The sequence below is a fragment of the Ochotona princeps genome, chromosome 10 (assembly GCF_030435755.1).
Source record: "Ochotona princeps isolate mOchPri1 chromosome 10, mOchPri1.hap1, whole genome shotgun sequence".
Taxonomy (NCBI): Eukaryota; Metazoa; Chordata; class Mammalia; order Lagomorpha; family Ochotonidae; genus Ochotona; species Ochotona princeps.
This window is the reverse complement of record NC_080841.1, coordinates 3,064,343-3,085,623: the sequence shown is the minus strand read 5'-3', so window position 1 is coordinate 3,085,623 and position 21,281 is coordinate 3,064,343.

The following is a 21,281-nucleotide window of genomic DNA, read 5'->3' as shown; positions in this document are numbered from 1 at the left end:
TTTCCACATTCACAACAGCAACTCCTTGCAAAGATTCTATGAGAGCAGCATTCTTTATTTAAAGGATTCGTTCTTGCTGTGTCTCTCCATATTTAACTGAAGCAATGGCTATGTCGTGGAAACCACAGACACAATAGAAAGACACTGAACTGTTTTTAAAAATATGCTGCTGAGGAATGTTTAAATAAAGTGAAAACCATGATTCCCAGGAAGTAAAAAGTAGCCATTAGGGTACCCAGACAGGTCAGAACAACATTGTTCCTCATGAAACACCACTGTTCCCCATACTACAATGTTTTGCAATTCTTATTGCTAATTTGTTCAGGATGTAGCTACCTTCTTTAAATAATGTAATTATCAATTTTAAAAGATTCAGCATTAACATATGCTAGTATCATGTCACTCATTGGAAGAGAAAAATGCAAGCCATATACTTCATTGTATCACAGCATAGCATGGTTTAAGCCATTTACGATGCGTCTGACAGTTTCAAAAAGTCAAAACTGCATGAAGTTTGGGAATACTACAGAAATAGAGCTGAAATGGGAGTGTTGGATGATGATCTGACTCCATGAGAAGCAGAGGTTACAATGTATTATCATAATGAAAACAATAACCTACAGTAACTGACGACCAGCACCTACAGCACAGAGTGTAAACACCCCACTCATCAACTGAGAACAGTTTGCCAAAGGTGGGCAAGGAGGATTACCATTCCCATCACCATTGGACAAAGAAACGGGAGTCTGCCATACTTCACAGAAAAAGACTGAAACTCAAGGAGCTTCTGCCTGCTGCTTGCTCCCTGAGCAGGTGAGCCGTCAGCAGCCACAGACCCGAGTGCATCCTTTATGCCTGCGTTTCCTTATTTGTATCTATTCCTCTTTCCTTCCCTTTCTTTTTCTGGTGACAGTTATCTTCCTTTAAAAATTCTTACTAAATAACTTTGAAAGTTAAAAAATATATATTGCAAGGGACAAGGACAACCATTGGCTCCCCTGCTCCAGGAAGAACTGAGAGCCTTAATGGTAAAGCAAGGAAAGGCAAAACAGTTTAACTTGGATCATGCATTATCGCACAGGGAATTAAAGAAATACTAAAAGAGAACAGAGTCCATTATCACATTATAGCTCTAAACACATCCTATGCTCACTTACTCTAAGATCATATAATTAATTCTCACATATATCTTTGCATCAGACGCCTGATACTCTGTCAGTACTGTGAGCCTGACCATCTGGAGTTTAAGATAGATACAGGTTGTGGAAGACTGCGCTAATAGCCCCAATTGTTCACCCCTCTGCAATCCACATCCTTTGTCAATGGATTCTGCAGTTAATCTATTAAAGAGGAGGGAGCTACCCATTCTTTCCACCTGAATGAATACAAGCATGTAAATTGCCCTGGTCAACTGAATGAGGCAGAAGTGTGGCATGCCCATTCTGTGCCAGGTTTGAAGGGGTGTGTGTGTGTGTGTGTGTGTGTGTGTGTGTGTGTGTGTTTCTCCCTTCCTCCGCCCCTCCTTGCCTTTCTTTATTTTTCCTCAAAAGCTACCACTATGAGAAAGGCCTCCCTGGTTAGGCACCTGCTTGAGGAACAGAACAACCACCTCTGTTGAAGAACTCGGCTGAACTTGTTAGTCAACACTTGCTAGATAGCCGAGTTTCCACATTTTCCAATTGGTTAAAGGCACTACTGCAGTGATGGGAGAGTTACACGTGACTCTTCCTTTGCTCAGAAGGCACTTATGTATAATACATTAGATGCTCATGTATTTGCAGGGAGACAGCTTTGTTTTTCACCTGTTAACTGAATGAGAGATTAAAAATGTTTAACCCTGTACTAAACCAAAGCAGACGGTTTCAGGTTGCTTGTGGCTTTCCTTCTTTGTGAATTGTTTTTCGAACATTCAGTCTCTGCAGGATATTTTAAATACATTATGCCCAATGGCAAATTTCTCTCACAGCTGAAGTTTTCTAATCTCATGGGTTTCACTGTTTTCTTCACATGTTGAATGCTGACATTTGTTTAGGCTATGTATTGGTTCTTCATTTTCAAAGTTCTATTTGAAAAAAAAAAAAGTACGTTCCCCAAACATCTCTAATTCTATTAATTTTTGCAAGTGGTCTGAACTCAGGCTGGCATCTATGTTCTACAATATTCTAAGCAAAATCTTTGGCTCCATGCTAAGAATTTCATTTATATTACTGAGCATATTTTTTAAAAGAGCATTCATAATGTTTGATCAAAAAAATCAATTGCATTCAAAAGTCCCAAGATTGTTCCAAATTTGTAGCATTCTACATTCCTATCTCCCACAATGTAGCGTTATAATTACAGGGCAGTATCCCAGGGAAACAGGATAAAGACAGATAGTGAAAATACATGGGTATTAAAATGTACTGCATGACTACAAATGTGTTTTTTAAAGGATCAGTGTCATGGAGTAACCAAAGCAAACATCAAAGGGCAGTTGAGTTGGCCGGCATTCGGCACAGTGGCTAATGGCAGTTTGGGACGCAAGCATACCATTCTGGAGTGCTCCTCTTATTCTGACCTGGTTCCTACTAAGATGCAAGACAGCAGGCCATGGCCAGAGTAGCTTGGTCCCTGCCACCCTCACACAAGATTCCAAACTGAGTCCCTGGTGTTGACTTGAGCTGGCCCAGTTGTGACTGTCGTAGGCATTTGGGAAGTGAACCAGTAAATGAAGAAATTTCCTTTCTCTATCTCATTCTTGCTCTCTTCGAGACACTCACAAGTGTATTCAAAAGTTACTACACCTTTTCAAACATAACACCATCAATGGAAGCATTTCATTTTTTAAAAGATTTATTTTATTTTTCTTGGAATGTCAGGATTACAGAGAAAAGGAAAGACAGAGAGAAGAAAGATCTTTCATCTTGGTTCACTCCCCAAGTGACCCTAACAGCCAGAGCTGGGCTGATCCCAAGCCAGGAGCCAGGAGCTTCCTCAGAGTCTCCCACGTGGGTGCAGGTCCCAAGGCTTGGGCTGTCCTCTACTGCTCTCCCAGGCCATGAGCAGGGAGCTGGATGGGAAGTGGAACATCAAGGATACGAACCTGCACCCATATGGGATCTGGTAGTTGCAAGGTGTGGATTTCACCACTAGGCTATTGTGGTGGGCCCAAACACGACAGTGTCATTGGAAGTATTGCACATACTCTCACAAATGGGAATATTTTGCAAACTCCTTAAAGAACAATCTAGATTATTATTTTAAGATTAATGTGTATCTAGAATGTTTTAGATTATATTTTGAAGGATTCTTTTAGACTGGTGTTCTGCAGGATGAATTCCAAAGGGGTTTGGCATATCTTTCAATTTGGCTAGAAACACCCCAGATAGATTCTGTAAATCAGTCATAGCCCTCAAAGGAAGTAAAAAGTCATGAATAGTAAATTCACATCAGCAGTACTCAAAATAAGGTTTATCAGCAACAAATGAAGCTAAATTAAACTTTTTTCACATAGGCTGTTGAAAGCACAACTTCGTATCATTGATTCATTGACAAAATGTGTATACAGCATTATTTTTCCAGGTATTGGTCTGGATGTTGGGATTCAATAGTGAACAATCCCCCACTTCTTGGAGATGACATTTCGAAACTAACAGACTTAATAAATTTATGCCTTTGTATATATACACATGGTGAGAGCTATATATTTTTACAAATACTACCTAGTGGAAGAAACTGCTTAAAATTATCTATGTCTTTTGGGTTTATAAACATATTTGCAGAAGGTTATTTAAAATCTAAAATTTCCTTCAAACATATCGAAGAGGACTGGCCTTATGGTACAGTCGGTTAAGCTACTGCTCAAAGTCTGGCATTCCATGTTGGAATGCTGGTTTGAGCGCCCATGCATTGCCTCCGATCCACCTTCCTGATAATACACCTGGGATGCCAGTGGAGGATGGCCCAGGTATTCACACTATTACGAGCCAACATTTGAGGCCAGGATGGAGCTCCTGGATCCCACCTGGCCCAGACGTAGTGCAGCCTATCTGGGAATTGAACCAACAGATGAAAGCCTCTCTGTTTCTCTGCTTCTGTCACTCTGCCTTTCAAATATCAAAGACAAAAAATCAATAAATTGGAAGCCTTAAATTATTTTTAAGATGTAGAATACATTAGTACAATTGACATTTTGAGAATTATTATTGTTTATATCCTTTGTCTATACTCTTTAGAAACACTGTAAATGTATTCAACTATATACAGCAATACACACATGCACACATGGAATGGATTTTTTTAAAATTTTCTGATGCATAATATCTTCTAAACCACAACCTCAAATAAGTGCTAAAACACAAAAGCTGTGGTTTTTTTTTTAAACTTTTTGGTTATGAAAACCTGAATTATTCTCTGTGCAAGTTTTCTTCTACTTTGAAGAACTTTTTAACGAGTCCTTTAATTACTCACGTATAAACCAAGTGTATCATCCTCATTTAGAAGGAAAACTGAAAGAATCCATTAACTCGAATGCAAATATGGTAGAGAGCGGAGCAAATGTTCACGAAACGTGTTTTATGATGCCTTATGTTCTAATGAGAGATCTGTCTCTGCCGACATGGTGTCTTTTAGGATTTATGGTCTCCTAAGTAAGCTGCATGGTAGCTGTGCTGCCTGCAGCACACCCGCCTCTACGTCGTAGAGCTATGTTCTCCTCTCGGTGCTACCTGTAGCAGATGCATACTGAGGCAGTGAATTTCAAGGAGGACACACAAAATGGTCAATCACTTGATGGTCTGAGGCAGCCTGGGGGATGAACAAAGCTCTGCCTGCATTGCATTCTTATAGATGATGTGTCTGTGACCTATTGCTAAGTTGCAAATAAAGTGATTCATCAGGGTTCACAAATCTTAAGAAGTGCTTGGATTTGACTGATGTTGGCTGGGCTCTTCTGTGTCCAATAGTAGCTGTTGGGGCTGTACTGCTTCTCACGGCAGGTCTATGGAGCACCAAGGCTGAGTGCAGCCCATGGCCCTCCTAGTTCCTAGAATATGTGGCTTGCTTGGGGCAGCTTTTCCTAGAAATTTCAAAGGTACGGAGCCACGAGAAGAGCACATAAGCTTGTCGGGCTTAAGCACTGAGCTGGCAGACATTGCTTTCTGCACATCACTGTGCAAACGGCAAAGGTCAAGAATCAAGTGAAGTTGTGAGGACAAGCCCAGCACTTGCAGTGAAGTAAACAATGCCCTCTGCCACAATGATTCCATTTCTGACTAACACATCTTGACTGTGTAAACCAAATTTAGAGTAATGTTTTAGGATGTTAAGTGTTGAGGTCGAAGCAGTATGCCACATTCCTGGATGTTGGTTCTTTCCTGACACGAATGCTACACATCTCGCAACGGTCTTCTAACAGGTCTCATTGATATTGCGTCTTTGTGACTGATCAAACTGTGGTTCTTGAGGTACCCTCTCAAAACGACATTAGGCTGTGCAACACAACAGTGCAATACAACAAGACTTTATACACAGCATCTACTCTTGGTAGAAGTTCCAAGTCTTGGTTTCTTTTAGCTACCTCTCTAGTGTTTTTCAGCAGGATTTCTTAGATCTGTCTCAAGCACAGCTTTATTTTTAATCTTTAAAGAAAGCTTATTCCCATCTTGAAAATTGATCATTTTCATAATTTACGCATTTATAACATTGTCTCTTAAAATGTAATCCAGTGAATTTGGGAATAAATTGACAAATGAAACAAAATGACATAGCTTTTCCTTTATCATACCTTAACCCAAAAATAGAATAATTCTTACATGACACTATTCCTGTCCCAAGGGTTTGGAGGCAGGAGTAACCCTCATGCTTGGTCACTGCCAAGTCTAACGTCTGCATTAGGAAAGCCTCCAGTCCCGGTTGATTTCACAGGGTCTCCTGATTCATCAGAGTGTGTTTCAACAGAGACACTTACAACTGTGTTAGCACTGGTGATCAGAGGAACCAAGGTTTTATATATATATATATATGCATATGTACACATAATATGCCTGTTTCTATGGCAGCAACTGGGGATAAGAGTCATCCCCCTGTTAAGCCGACGGATGTGCTTGGTCTGACTTTGTCCGTTGTCCAAGAAGAATTTTGGTAAGCAGATTGTCTTTGATACACATAATGGGGTCAGCATGTGATTTCACAACTTAATTTTCCAATGTCTAATAAGACATATGTTCTATACTTTCGCATTTTATGTGAGGAAATTGTTTTCATAAACCAATGCACAGCATTAAAATCACTGAGATTATAGTAGCTGTTAATATTCCATGAATACTTTTAGCAATATGTATGATCATTACAATTCCAGAAAATGAAAAGCAACCTTTATATGCATTAGATCATTTAAGAGGAGACCATATCTGAAGAATAATGATTTTATTTCCTAGTATATTAGTTCGAAAGGCAGAGGAGAATGTCCGAAGAAGGCAGACTTGGAGAGTCTGAGGTCACACTTTGCAATGAGTGGGATTTTAAAACATGACAATTTATTTGGCAATATAGCCTTGGGATTGAATATTTAAAATGCCAACAGTGATTTTTGATATACTGATAACGAAGATTATTCCATCTATTAAAAAAGGAGGAGGTATCTTTGATTTCTGTGGTAAAGTAGGCAGATGGTGCAAGAAAAGAAACCAGGAGTACCTGGATAATGGAAATGGCTTCAAGTTATGAAAGTGGATATGAATGCTGACACAAATGCCGCAAATATCATCAAGAATAGCAAATTCTACAACAGTAACTACGGGAGTTGCAGCACTATTCTAACAGAATACAGTTACTGAATACAGTTACAGTTACTGAGACCTGGCCAATCGCCTTCATGTCTCAGGTTTAAGATTGCATACAGTATCACTAGAAGAACACAGAAATTCTCAACTAGCCATTCCAATTATTACAGATCCAAAGAGATCATGGATCTAAAGAGTAACATATTTAAATGCAAACTAAAGAAATTTTCCCTTTCAATTTGTTTAATCTATTTTGGCCATGATTTTAAAATACCACAGACTAGGTAGCTGATGACAACAGTTATTCTCTTCTTACAGTTGTGAAGGTTGGGAAGAGTAACATCAAAGCAAACCAGGGTGTGGGGAGACCTTCTTTCCTGATTCAAACACTGGCTCTTCCAGCTCAGTTCTTCTGTGGTGGCAGACAGAACAAAGGCACTCACACACACCTACATTTTAAGGCCCTTCACCCACCCAGGAAGCACTGACCTCCAAGCAATACTGAACCAGCCACTCAGTCTGCCTGCATTCTGCTCATCAACATAATCCCGATTCAACTAAAGCTCTCTTTATAGCTTGTGAATGACATTTTGCTACTGACCACAACACCATAAATGGTTTTGAACAGGAAAAAATTCCAAATGCAGAAAGATTTCCATACATAAGATGGAGCATCTCAAAGAAAATGATGTAACATGATCTAACTGTACGTATTGCGCTCAGTTATTAACATTGGGAGACAAAATGTTCCTGAAACATGATCCACTTTTCCATTGTATTGGACCACTTCTAAAGAAGAACAGTTGTTTTCTTCCGTGGTAGTTGATCAGAATGTGGTGACGGTTGTCAGATGCCAGAGTGACAGTTGCATGCAACAGTGCTAACACAAAGTAGGTGTGTGTTCCACCTGACGGGGACCAGCAGCACCATACACAGACAATGTACATGCAATACACATCTCACTTCTGACACAAGCATTGACACATGAAGCCTGTCCAGGGGAAAATGCTCATTTTTTTTTGTTTTTTTTTTAAGATTTTAATTATTTTTATTACAAAGTCAGATATTCAGAGAGGAGAAGAGATAGAGAGGAAGATCTTCCATCTAATGATTCACTCCCCAAGTGAGCGCAACGGCCAGTACTGCGCTGATCTGAAGCCAGGAGACCGTTTCAGGTCTCCCACCTGGGTGCAGGGTCCCAATGCATTGGGCCGTCCTCGACTGCTTTCCCAGGCCACAAGCATGGAGCTGGATGGGAAGTGGAGCTGCCGGGATTAGAACCAGTGCTCATATGGGATCCCGGCACGTTCAAGGCGAGGACTTGAGCCGCTAGGCCACGCTGCTGGGCTCGAAAATGCTCATTTAAAAAAAATAATCTAAGGTACAATCACTTGTTTTTCTTTTCTATGACATGTGGCCTAGTGAATTTTCGTTTGCCTCTATTTATATTTTTGATTTAATGCCCTAAGTTATGTTTTGAAATCTTAGCACATACAACACAGCTTTCTAAAACAAAACTGAAATAATTCTCAAATGTAAGACACTTTTAACCACATTAGAAGTGAGGAAAAGATATTTCTAAGCATTATTTAAAAACAAAAAGATCCATAAAAAGACCGGTAATAAGGTCTGCATAGATTTCTTGACCAAGAAAAGTCACATTGCCTAACTACAAATTATATATTTATCAGGGATATATTATATATTGTTTCCCAAAGTTGAAGTCCATATAATTCAAAATTAGTGCAAATCTGTTTAAATAGGATTTTAATCATATTAGTTCTAATTATTTTGTATAACAGATAGAAGTAATTCTTAATCATAGCTCAGCTTTACTATGTAAATGTATGATCAGAAAATTATGTTGTTTAAAATTGTAACACATCATCATCATGAAATAAGGCGGGATTATATGATGTACAGTTTGCTTGACAAAAGTGTGGCCGTATTCTGATAGCACCTTTGAAATCTATGGATTTTTTTCACTCAACAAATATGTATTGCTGCATACCATGTCCCACATACTGTGCTAACGGTTGGTACAGGGGCTGGCATGGTGGCACCGCAAGCTAGTCTTCCACCTGTACAAGTGGTAACCCATGTGGGTGCACAGCAGGAACAGGCGGTAATGATGTGGGAGGATGATTTCACTGTGAGCCTGGATCAGGCAGGACTTCAGAGACTCCATCATGGAGTTTCTTCCATATCCTAAGAGAAATGGGCACCCAAGAAGATGATTCAAAGGAAGCAAAGGACAGACTCGAATTTAGCAGTGATCTCTCAGGCTGCAGAGAATGAGGGCTGAATCAGAGCATGGCTGGGAAAACATTTTGAAACGCCAAAGATGGCCTCAGCTGAGCTGCTGTGGGTGAGACACAGATAAGCCTAAGGGGTTGGGAAAACCATGAGGCGGCAGAAGTGAAAGGCAGCAGCCAGAGGCAAAAGGGACAGCCAGCATGGAAGACAGCCTCAGCTCCTTCTTCGAAGAGTCAAATGGACCTGTGGTTGCAGTAAATCCCCCAGACAGAACAAACTGGAAGTGGGGTAGAATTTGTCACACCCCAATTTGTGAGTTGTTTATAAATTATCTAGGCAGAAAGAAACAAAACAAAATGAAACATAAAGGCTTGATTGGAAAGAAAAGAACCTGTCAGATACCGTGTTATTACAATCCCTTTGGTCACCCACAAATAAGAAAATTAAAAGCCTGTCATTCCTGCACTATTTAAAGTGAATAAAATGGGGGCCCAGTATGGTGGCCTAACGGCTAAACTCCACGCCTTGAATGTTCCCCGGGATCCCATATGGGAACCGGTTCTAATCCAAGCAGCTCTACTTCCCATCCAGCTCCCTGCTTGTGGCCTGGGAAAGCAGTCGAGGACGGCCCAAAGTCCTGGGACCCTGCACCCAGGTGGGAGACCCGGAAGAGGTTCCTGGCTTCGGATCGGCGCTGCAACGGCCGTTGCACTCACTTGGGGAGTGAATCATTGGACAGAAGATCTTCCTCTCTGTCTCTCCTTCTCTCTGAATATCTGACTTTTCAATAAAAATAAATAAATATTTTAAAAATAAAGTGAATAAAATGGCCAACGCATCTGAATTTGGAGGTTTTACTTCAACATGAAGTTGAAAAAACAGACTAAAACATAAGCATAAATACATTCTATGAGTTCAATCTTGATTTAATTTGGTGTTTGATTTGTAAATAGTTGGGGAGATTATTTTTTCTTACAAACTTTCTTAAACATGAAAACAACCAACAAGAGCAAACAACGCTGTCAATATCCTTTTCAAAATAGTAGTAGCTAAACACTTGGGTCTGTCTTTGCAGCAAGCGGAGTGACAGCATTTCTTGGCTAATTAAACCACCACGTGACATCCCATGTAAACAGACGACACAAAAATTGAGTGGTTAAATTTTACACACAGTGAAGAAAGAGGTGCCAGAACAGCTACCCTGAAAAATTATGACTATTATTCTATTTTCTTGAAACTATAGAATGTTAACTGTAAGCATCTAGTTGAGATAAAAATATAGGAAGTAGAAGTTAACATTTTTAGAAGGATAAAAGCATTACAAATTCAGTTAATATTGCTTTCAGAACATTCTAAATATAGCTGAATAATGACACAGCAAGGACATCGCAAAAATGTCGCTTATATGTGATACATCACAATAGATTTCAAATTTTACTGTGTATTGTTTAAGCCATTATGATTTGCAGCTTACCATTTTAAGTCTCATTAATTGCAGAATAAAGTCATGCTTCATTTTTGACAATTAAGTACAATTTTCCTCGAAAGGAGAAAGAACTCTGAATTGGACTCAGAGGAGAAATCTTCGTGAAAGGTCACCCTTGTTAAGTGGCATGACAATTTGATTATGCCACTCGTGCTCAACACTCAGACAATTCCCCCCACGCCATCTGAAGTGAGGCTTTTGAAACTCAAAGTCAGATGCTGTCACTCCTGTGCCCAGGACCCCATGGAGCCTCTGAGCAAAATCCAAGGGCATTCCAATTGCCTCTTCTGCCACCACTCGCCTCCCAATGGACTCTAAAGCTCTTCCCCTTGCCACCCTACTCTCTTCACCCTTTCTCAAGTACCAGGTTTGTTCCATCTAATCCCGGACTCTGCTATCTCTGACAACATGGTATTTCTCCACCCTAGGCATCCACAGGGCAAGCTCCCCTCTCCAAGACTGTTCAGACCATGGTTTCTCAGTCACACATCCTTTGAACGGTTTACATAAAATTAAACTCAGTCCATAATGGTACTACCCAGCCCCTTGTGGTTATCTATTTTATTGCCTTTTCCTATGGAAGTTAATCACTTTTTAAACTTCATGCACACCAATGTGTTTATTATTTCATTGCTTATGTTTTTGTCTTCTCCATTAAGAATATGAGCTTACAGACACTAAGGAGATAGATTCATGTGCTTTTACCTTCAAAATATAATCTCTCACATTGAAGACGTTCGTTAAAATTTGTTGCATGAATGACTTTTTGTTGAACTGGGTTCTTGCAGAAGGATGCTAAGTCTTAGCGTGGGTAGGCCATTCAGAAAGACGGCGGGAGAGCGCAAGCCCAACAACTGCAAGGAGCGCTCATGTCTTGTTCTTATTCCCATGAGACACCCCAGTCTGCAAATTCATAACTTATTTTGAATGCGTGTACAAGGCTTCCTTCTTGTCCGTACCCTCCCTTTTGGATAACAGCCACCTTCGCCGGAAACAGTGCAGCTCCATGACGATGAGTCACGATGCACACACCTCCGTTGCCTGTTGGCTGTTAGCATACCTGCTTGGGAGAAATATCTACCCACTCTTGTCCCCGTTTCTCAATTGGCTTATTTGATTTTTGCTGCTGAGTAGCAGGAGAAATTGATGAAATAGCAAACATCAATGAAATCTAGAACTGGTTCTGCCAAAAATCAATAAAATGAATTTTTATCCAGACCACCCAACCGTGAGAAAGTGAAAGTAGTGAATGTTCAAGATGCCAATACCAGAATGGAAGACATCATTATAGATACTGAATCATTTGAAAACTATGAAAATATACTACAAATCACCCTACTGTCATAAACTTAGCAATTTAAACAAAATGGGAACACTCCTCACACACACACACACACACACACACACACCACCACCACCACCACCACCACCACCACCACCACCAAGCCATACCCAACAACAAATACAGAATTTGAATTCAAACATAGGGTAAAGAAATTTGATTAATAATCTCTGTTTAATTCCATGCTCCAGATAATGTTTGAGTTACTGGTTCCTTTGTGGGTTGTCTAACTCAACCCTCTGTGTGTCCACCGTTCCCCAGGCTCTCGGGTCTAACTCACCCCTCTCTCATGGTGTGTCCACCATTCCCCACGCTCTCAGAAGTTATTTCTCCAGGAAGAAACATCTTATGCATATAGATTTTCCCCAGCTAATGTATTTCTTTAAAATTTTCTTCAGGTATGAAATGGGCCCTTACAAATATTCTTCTAATTCTGTGCTGGGTAAAGAGGCCCTAATACCCATTCGTCTCTTGGGCGATGACACACAGTGACAGAGAGGTGAGTTAGCCTACAAAGGAACCAGTAACTCAAACATTATCTGCAGCATGTATCTAAACAGATTATCAGAGACACATTTTTTAAATAGCCATAATTATTTTGGCATCTTGCTTCCAGGTACCTAAGGGTAGGTATTATTTTGGATGTCTCAGCCCATGTAGATGGAATTAGTGGGGCACATATTCCTAAGAACATGATCACATTCAGTCATAGCTCTCGCTGGTGAACACGTCGTCCAGATCTGGCGTCGAACAAGCAGGGCATAGTAGCTCCAAAATGTGCAAATTGGTAATGGAAAGGAATGCACTGCGCAGGACTGAGCAAACCTTAGCCTACAAGCAAAACTAGACACCAGCATGGAACACAGGTCATACCGAGCAAGGCTTTTGCACCCACTGGTCCTCAGAGCAACCACGGGCAGGTGCGTGATTTATGGCTAGGAACAGGCCCAATTGGGGAGGTAAGGGGACACCCTAACTGGGTTGAGGTTCCCACCAAGGGGCGCGTGTGCTGGAATGGGGGCTGCGTTCTATCTAGGAAACACTTGTAGTCACCCGAGGCACTAGTGTGGGCTGGGATTGGATGCACCAGGCCAGTTCAGACCCCAACACCATCTGGTGTCATGGAGAACTAGGGTAGATGTGGGACTGACTAGGCTGGGTCTCAATCCCCTACTGAGCCATGTGTGAGCTGTATGTGGGTATGGACGAGCCATGGCTGGGCTGAAACATCCAACAAGAACCAGAATGGGGTGAAAGCCAGCCAGGAAAAGCCACTGTTCCTGCTAGGACAGGAGGTGAACTGAGTAGGGTTGGCTCAAGGACCCCCTGAAATGCGCAAAATCTGGCATTGGGAGGGGTTCTTTTTTTTTTTTTTTTTAAAGATTTATTTATTTTATTACAAAGTCAGATATACAGAGAGGAGAGACAGAGGAAGCTCCTCCGTCCCACGATTCACTCCCCAAGTGAGCCACAACGGGCCGGTGCACGCCGATCCAGTACCAGGAACCAGGAACCTCTTCCAGGTCTCCCACCTGGGTGCAGGGTCCCAAAGCATTGGGCCGTCCTCAACTGCTTTCCCAGGCCACAAGCAGGGAGCTGGATGGGAAGTGGAGCCGCCGGGATCAGAACCAGCGCCCATATGGGATCCCGGGGCGTTCAAGGCGAGGACTTTAGCCGCTAGGCCACGCCGCCGGGCCCGGGGAGGGGTTCTGATGGAAGAGCCTGGGCAACTCCTCTGGCAGGACACGGTCCCTGCAGGTAAGCACAAGAAGCATGATAGGAAACAGCCCAGAATAGGCCATGGAAAGTTTCCCACTGGCACACATTTGGAATGGGTCAGGGACAGACCAGGCTGAATCAGTTCATGTCATCCACTGGCAAATCCGAACACCAGAACAGAGTGTGGGTTGAGCCGGGTTTGGTTGCGACAAAACCAATACACATTATGGATGCCAGGGTGAGGTTGCCTGTACTGGATTTGACTGCAGCACCCAACCAGCACACGTGAGATCCAGGAAGGGAGGGGCAGAGCTGGCAGGGGGATTAAGGGGCTGGTCCCCTCTCCGGACAGCTACTCCCACTGGAGAGTGTGGGCTGGTTTGGGGACAGACCAGACTAAGCAAGGCTGCAACACCTGTGCACTGCATGTGGACTAGATCAGGGAAAAGCCAGGCTGGGCTGACTATTCCTGCAGGTGCAAGCATAAATTAGAGTGGGTGAGGGATGTTTGGGCTTAGCCGCAGCATCAGCTGGCAGAAGCTGGCACTGGGGACTAATTCTGTCAAGTCAAATCACAGAACCATCTAAAGAGTGCATAAACCGGGACTGAGAGAGACCTGGGAGGGAAAAAGTGGGTTCCCCCTTTCTGGGTCACTACTCCCGCGGGAGGGCATGAAAACTAGGACGGGGGCTGAGGTGGCTAGAGAGGCACTCAACAACATCCGTGAGGGCTGGATGGTTGAGTTGGTTAGATGGAACTAAGCTTTAATAGCCATTGACAAGTACAAGAGCCAAATGGGATGGGGGGCAGACTGGTCTACTGCTACACATACTGGCAAATCATGGTAGGGGACAGGTCTGGTGGGGGTTATTGTGGGTCGCCCCGACTAGGCTGCAGCTCTCTCACTGGTTGATGCGGGGGCCGAATATGTGTTGGGCAGAACCAGACTGGACTGCAACACCCATTGGTTCCAGTGCAACTCGGGACTAAAAACAGAACCAACCCAGCAATTGCAACCACCAGCTGACCGGGGTGATGGACTGTGCCGGGCCCTGTGCTTGCTAGAACATACAAGAATCTGGTCTGGGAATACCTCAAGGTTTCTTTGGAGATCTCCCCAATCGAACTGCTGGACTCAGAACTCTAACCAAGAAAAGACAGAAGACAGAACAGGACAATCATTCATCTTAGCTATATGTTGGCAGCGAAATATGGGGCAAACGGAGACTTTATGATGGACCATATCAATCAGTGGACGACCTCATCAAGCGAAACTGGCAGCAATTCATAACTGGAGAACTATTAACACCACTTGAGCAAATATCTCAGAGCATGCCCCACATCCGGGACTTGGGGTGGGCAGGAAACCGGGTGAGGCTTCTCCCTCAATATCCTCCTTTACCTCAGATACATAATGAAAACAATATGGACATAATAGTATTACCCACTTCCCTATCCCCCTGAACCTTTTTTTTTAACCATAATTAACTATGTAAAGATTGTCAACAACAATACAATAAAATAAATTAAAAAAAAAGAACATGATCACATTCAAGAAACATATGATGTAGCATCGTTTTCCAATTATCTTTGCCTTGATCACAATAAGAAATGCTATTCGTAAAAATATGTGAAGCAGGTTATATTTCAAGATATCCTACTTGTTAAAAGGAAAGTGTGCTCAAGCTGTATGTCATCTGGCAGAGCCCAAAGAACAAGAAAATCAATATATGAACCTTATTTAATGTCCTATGTTTGTTTTTTGTTGAAAACTACCAATTTACTTGTGCTATGATTGATATATTTTAATATCCTGTACATTTCATATTAACTACAATATTCTTAAGTTCTATGACTTAGAAAAATGTCTATTTTTCAGTTCTATTTTCAGAAGGCTAAATTTTACGCATGAACAATTGTTTTCCATTTTAGTCCTATGCTTCATGAAAATGCAGTAATATATTTTTGAGTTAGTACTACATTTATAAAGCTATTTTGAGCCCTATTGGAAATTTAAAATAAATAACATCATGCTGAAATTAAGCAGAAGCAAATATCACAAAACCAAGGCAGGTGACACAATCAAATTACAAAATAGTTTGATTCCCAGAGTTATATCTCTGACAATCAGCACCCTACCTGCCAGTCATGCACACAGAACTGGCTGCCTGGTCATGTAGCGACGATGCTTCGTTGGGCAGTTCTGACCTACTTCTCCCATCTGATCTCCTCCTCAATTCCCTGCCTGTTACCCAGGCAGTTTGTATGGCACTTTCCAAGGGCTTTAGCCCTTTCTCATTTGTCACTGTTTTCTCAGCATATGACACTCTGACAATCCTGCCTGCATCAAATGGTTTTTCTTTCAAAGGAAAAATACCACAATAAACCTGTATAAAGAAATAAAACGAGGGCCCAGCGCGGTGGCCTAGCAGCTAAAGTCTTCACCTTGAACATGCTGGGATCCCATATGGGCACCGTTTCTAGTCCCGGCAGCTCCACTTCCCATCCAGCTACCTGCCTGTGGCCCGGGAAAGCAGTCGAGGACAGTCCAAAGCCTTGGGACCCTGACCCGTGTGGCTTTGGATCGGCTCAGCACCGACCATTGTGGTCACTTGGGGAGACCCACATGAAGTTTCTGGTTCCTGGCATTGGCCTGGGCTGGAACTGGCCATTACGGTCAGAGTGGGAATAAACAACTGGACAGAAGATCCATCTCCCTCTGTCTTCCTGTCAAAATAAATGTCTTAAGAAAACACATCTCTTTAACTAGTCGGCATGGTTGTTGAAGATGACAGATGCCAACTGTCTTACTAGCTGGACACTGAGAAGGGGTCCTCTAGCCAGGCGTGGTGCAGGCACCGCTGAGGAGAAGTCTGTCTGTCCCTCCCGTGCCTTCCCTGTGGTATTCCAGCAGAAGGTGACTTCAGCCAAAAACTCAACAAATGTGTATTTAGGTATGTTCCACAACACACACACACACACACAAATATTGTCACCTATTAGTGAAATGAAGCTCTGATTTCAGTTTACAATCATTGATGCTGTCACTATTTAAGTCACCTTCAGTCACACCAAAGGCTCTTTCTTGACTTATGCATCCTAAGAATCTTTGTGACATGTCCTGGTAGGTACAATGCTGCAGAAAACAAATTTTTTCTTTTCTGACTTCCAAGATGTTGATTAAAATTAAACTTTAACGATAAGTTCAAGACTTACAGCACATTCAGACATACTATTTTAATTTCCATTTAGTATTTTGTTTTTATGCATGAATTTCAGGCCAAAGAATGAATTTAGCTTTATTAATATTGACATCCCTGTTGGTTTGTAAGTTTCAGCAAAGTTATTGGACAAAAATGCCCCAATCTTCGGAATAAGAAAATATTTGTATATATTTTTATAACATCCCACTTAAAATACGAAAACCACATTAACAAATGAAATAAAATAAACAATCAAAAATTTAATGAATGTTGGTGAAGTTGACATTTTGAGATTTGATTACTGTTTATAATGCTTGTATATAATCCTGGGGATTAGTGGATTTTCTATTTACTACTTATTGAGTTCTTTGACAGGGAATTGAACTTGTTATTAAAAAGTAACAAAAATTTTGCCATTGCAAAAATTAAGAGAAAAATAAAAATGTAAGAAGGATGGATGATCTGACTAAGTAAATGTGGGAGACAGGACATGGTGAGAGGTAACATTGTACTCTTAAAACTGTGTATATGAAATACATTCAATCTGAATGTTTATATGCATTAGCTTTAAAACTGAGAATGCAAAAAATATCCTTTCTCTTTTATTAGTTTAATAGCAAGAATATTCCATTCAAAGGCTTACTGCTGCTGTGGGCACCTGGCTGGATCTGTGGGGTGTGCATCTGAGTGCATTCTGGGGCTGCTGCTGTGGGCACCTGACTGGGATGTGTGGGCTGTGCACATGAGTGCATGCCGGGGCTGCTGCTGCGGGCACCTGGCTGGATCTGTGGCAGGTGCACATGAGTGCATCCTGAGGTTTATTCCCTCCAGGATTCCCAACCACACCAGAAACCCGAGGGCTGACTTTGCTCTGTGTTTGCTAACTTTGTTGTCTCAAAAACCAGAAGAATATCAAAAATACAACAGGCAATCTATGAACTTTTGGTAAATGGATGAATAAATAAGCCAGGCTTAATTTTTAGCTTATTGACCTTAAGGGATAAAAATGTAACCTTTAAATATTTTTCTCATATTTTCCCAATGTGATTATTTCTGAATTCAAGCTCTTTCACTCGGTTTAGGAAAATTACATTCCTATATAAATGTGTTTCCTTTTTTGTGTTCCCTTGTCTCTTATTCAAATTTAGAACAATGTAATTGTCCTTTACATGTCCATCTATCTCAATTTTTTCATAATATTTTGAAGAATAATCACTAAATATAACAGGAAGTTTTAATTTTAAATGGGCTAATTTTAAACAAAAATTTTTACAAAAATAACATTTAATCTGCAAGTTGTAAGGAATACACTACTAGAAATTCAGTTACAATTTTAATGTGGAAATTCCTGGGAGCACAGAAAGGCTGAGCTGACAACAGCATGGCTACAAGAAGGAATTACGGAAGTGCAGAGTGGTGACCAAAGAGCCAGAGCTGTACAGGCTGTGACAGAACATAACACAGGAGTTCAGGACTGAAAATCACTAGAGGGAGTGGCTCTAGTGACGCAAACAGAACCAGGCATTGAATGGGAATCAGTAAAAATGATCTGTAGACCTGTGGGTGACACAGCTTAAAAACTGACCCCAAGAAGAACCTGCAATCAGAGCTGCAATAGCCAACAGCAAATAGGAGCAATGGATAGGTTATTAACGCCTCCCCTACAAAGGAACAAAAGACTAGGGAAAACTTAGAGTTCCTGGGGAAGACACTGAGGAACACCCAGGTAAAGAACGCTTAAAAAAATGTTGTAAAGCTCCTTAAAAATAAGAAACACATACAAGTTGAAGGAATATGCTATACTGGAAATAGCAATACCGAAACAAAAATCAAGTTGAATTAAAAGCAAAGAATACAACACAGAAAAGTAAAAATTCAGGGGAAAGCCTCAATAATAGCATGAGTAAGGCAGAAGAAAGGCTCTCAAAATTGGAGGACATCTGCTGAAATAATACTAAAAGAGTAAAGAAACAACAAAACCTGGGATAAGAACTGAATCAAGCTAAGAAAAAAACATTCAAGGATTAAGAGACACCATCAAAAGGCCAAACATGTGAGTTGCATTAGTTCCACAAGGCACAGATGGAGAAGCTGGCTTAAAGACACATTCAATCATAATAACAGAGAGCTTCCCTAACACAGAGAAAGAATTGGGAAACAGAACACAGGAGGGGCACAGAACTGCGACTAGCCCTGACAGAAGTGGTCTGCACCATGACACATCATAATCAAGCTCTCTTCACTTGAACATAGAAAAGATTTAAATATGCACATGGTAAAGTCAATGACTTATAGAGGAATCCCTATCAGATTCATAGCTTAGCTCTCAGAGGAAACCCTACAGGCCAAAAGAGAATGGAGTGACAAATTCCAGATCCTAAAAGGGAAAAAAAATCTGTCCGCTCAGAATAATATACGCACAAAAGCCTTCCTTTCTATTTCGAACTGATATAAAACACTTGCAAAGCAAACAAAAGGTGAAGGATTCGATCTCCACCAGACCTGCCCTAGAAACGCTGCTTAAAGAACACAAGCCAACAAAGCTGAACACAAACGTGGAGAACATCCCAGTTAAACAACAAAGAAAATGAAACGACACAATGAGAAACCAATCGCTAAAATCACAGGACCGAATCACTATGTGGAAATTAAACCTGAATATAAGTGGCTTAAATTCCTCAATCTAATGATAGATTAGCAGACTGGATAAAAAAACAGGGACCCTCTATCTATTGCTTACATTCATGAAAACAGAAAGCAAAGGATAGAAAAGGATCTTCTAGAATATTTGAAAGGAAAAACAAACTGGTGTACCCCTTCTCATATCAGACAATATAGACTTTGATTTGAAAAGCATAAACAAATGAAGAAGGAAAGATATAATGATCAAGGAATCCATTTAGCAAGAAGAAATCACAGATATAAAAGTATGCAAACCAAATACCAGCACACTGCCCTGCTTAAAATAAATATTAATGGATTTAAAAAGAGACAGAGACTCTAACACAATAAAAGTGGGGGATCTTAACACACCAATAAATGCCCATGTAAAGAAACTAAACTAAAGGCACCACATAAATGGTCTAACCATGTCTAAAGAAGCTAGGAAAACAATGGTAAAATATCCCAAGACTAACAGAAAAAAAAAAAAAGAAATGAAATCAAGTTAAGGGGGTAAATAAACCAAATAGAGACCAAAAGAATAATGCATCGGATCAACAAATCAAAGAGCTGCTCCTTTGAGAAAATCAACACAATGGATTCCCCACTAGACCAACGAATCAAAAAACAGATAGAACAGAGATGACTCAATAGAATCAGAGATGAAAAAAAATATATAATAATGTATACCTTGGACATACATAGAATAATCAGGAACTATATTATAAGCAACTATACAATAAGAAATCAGATGACCTAGAAAAACAGATTTTTTGACATATACAATCTAACAAAATTAAATCATGAGGCAATATACATTAATAGACATATCACCAATCAGAGAGATTGAATCAACAATTAAATCCCTCCCAACAAAGAAAAGCCCAGGACTAGATGGATTCGCTGCTGAATTCTACCAAACACATCAAGATGAACTTACCCCAATTATCCACAAGCTATTCAAAACAATGGAAAAGGAGGCGATATTTCCAAATCCTGTCCATGAAGCCATCACTACCTAAATCCCAGAGCCAGATAGAAGCACAACAGAGAAAAACAGACCAGAACCCCTGATAAATATATACATAAAATCCACAACGAAATAATAACCAGCTGAATCGCACAATGCCTCAGACAGACGATTCCCCATAAACAGGTCGGATTTATCCGTGGCATGTGGAGATGGCTTTAACATGCACAAGTCAATACATGTGATACATGACATCAACAAATCAAAGAATAAAAAAATACAATCATCTCAATGGATGCAGAGAAGGAATTTGATAAAATTGACTACCATTTCACGCTCAAAACCCTAAACAAGACAAAGGAGGAACAATATGCAACATAAAGAAAGCAATATATGGCAAATACAATGCAAGCATCACACCAAACAGAGAAGGACTTTCCTTTCCACTAAGATCTGAAACTAGACAAGGATGGCTACAGTCACCACTACTATCTGACACAGTAGAAGTCTTTGCTGGAGATATTAGACAAAAAAAGAAAAATGTAAGGGACTCAAGAAGGAAAAAAGAAATTAAAAGTATCTTTGTTCATAGATTACATGATTCTACACACAGGAAAACAAACAAAAAAACTCAAAAAGACTATTGGAACGCATAAGAACAGTTGGCAGAAGAGCAAAGGTCCATAATTATCATAATTTGATGGCTCTAAAATACACAAACAACTCCATGATCAAGAAGGAACTTTTAGGGCCCGGCGGCATGGCCTAGCGGCTAAAGTCCTCGCCTCGAACGCCCCAGGATCCCATATGGGCGCCGGTTCTAATCCCGGCAGCTCACTTCCCATCCAGCTCCCTGCTTGTGGCCTGGGAAAGCAGTCGAGG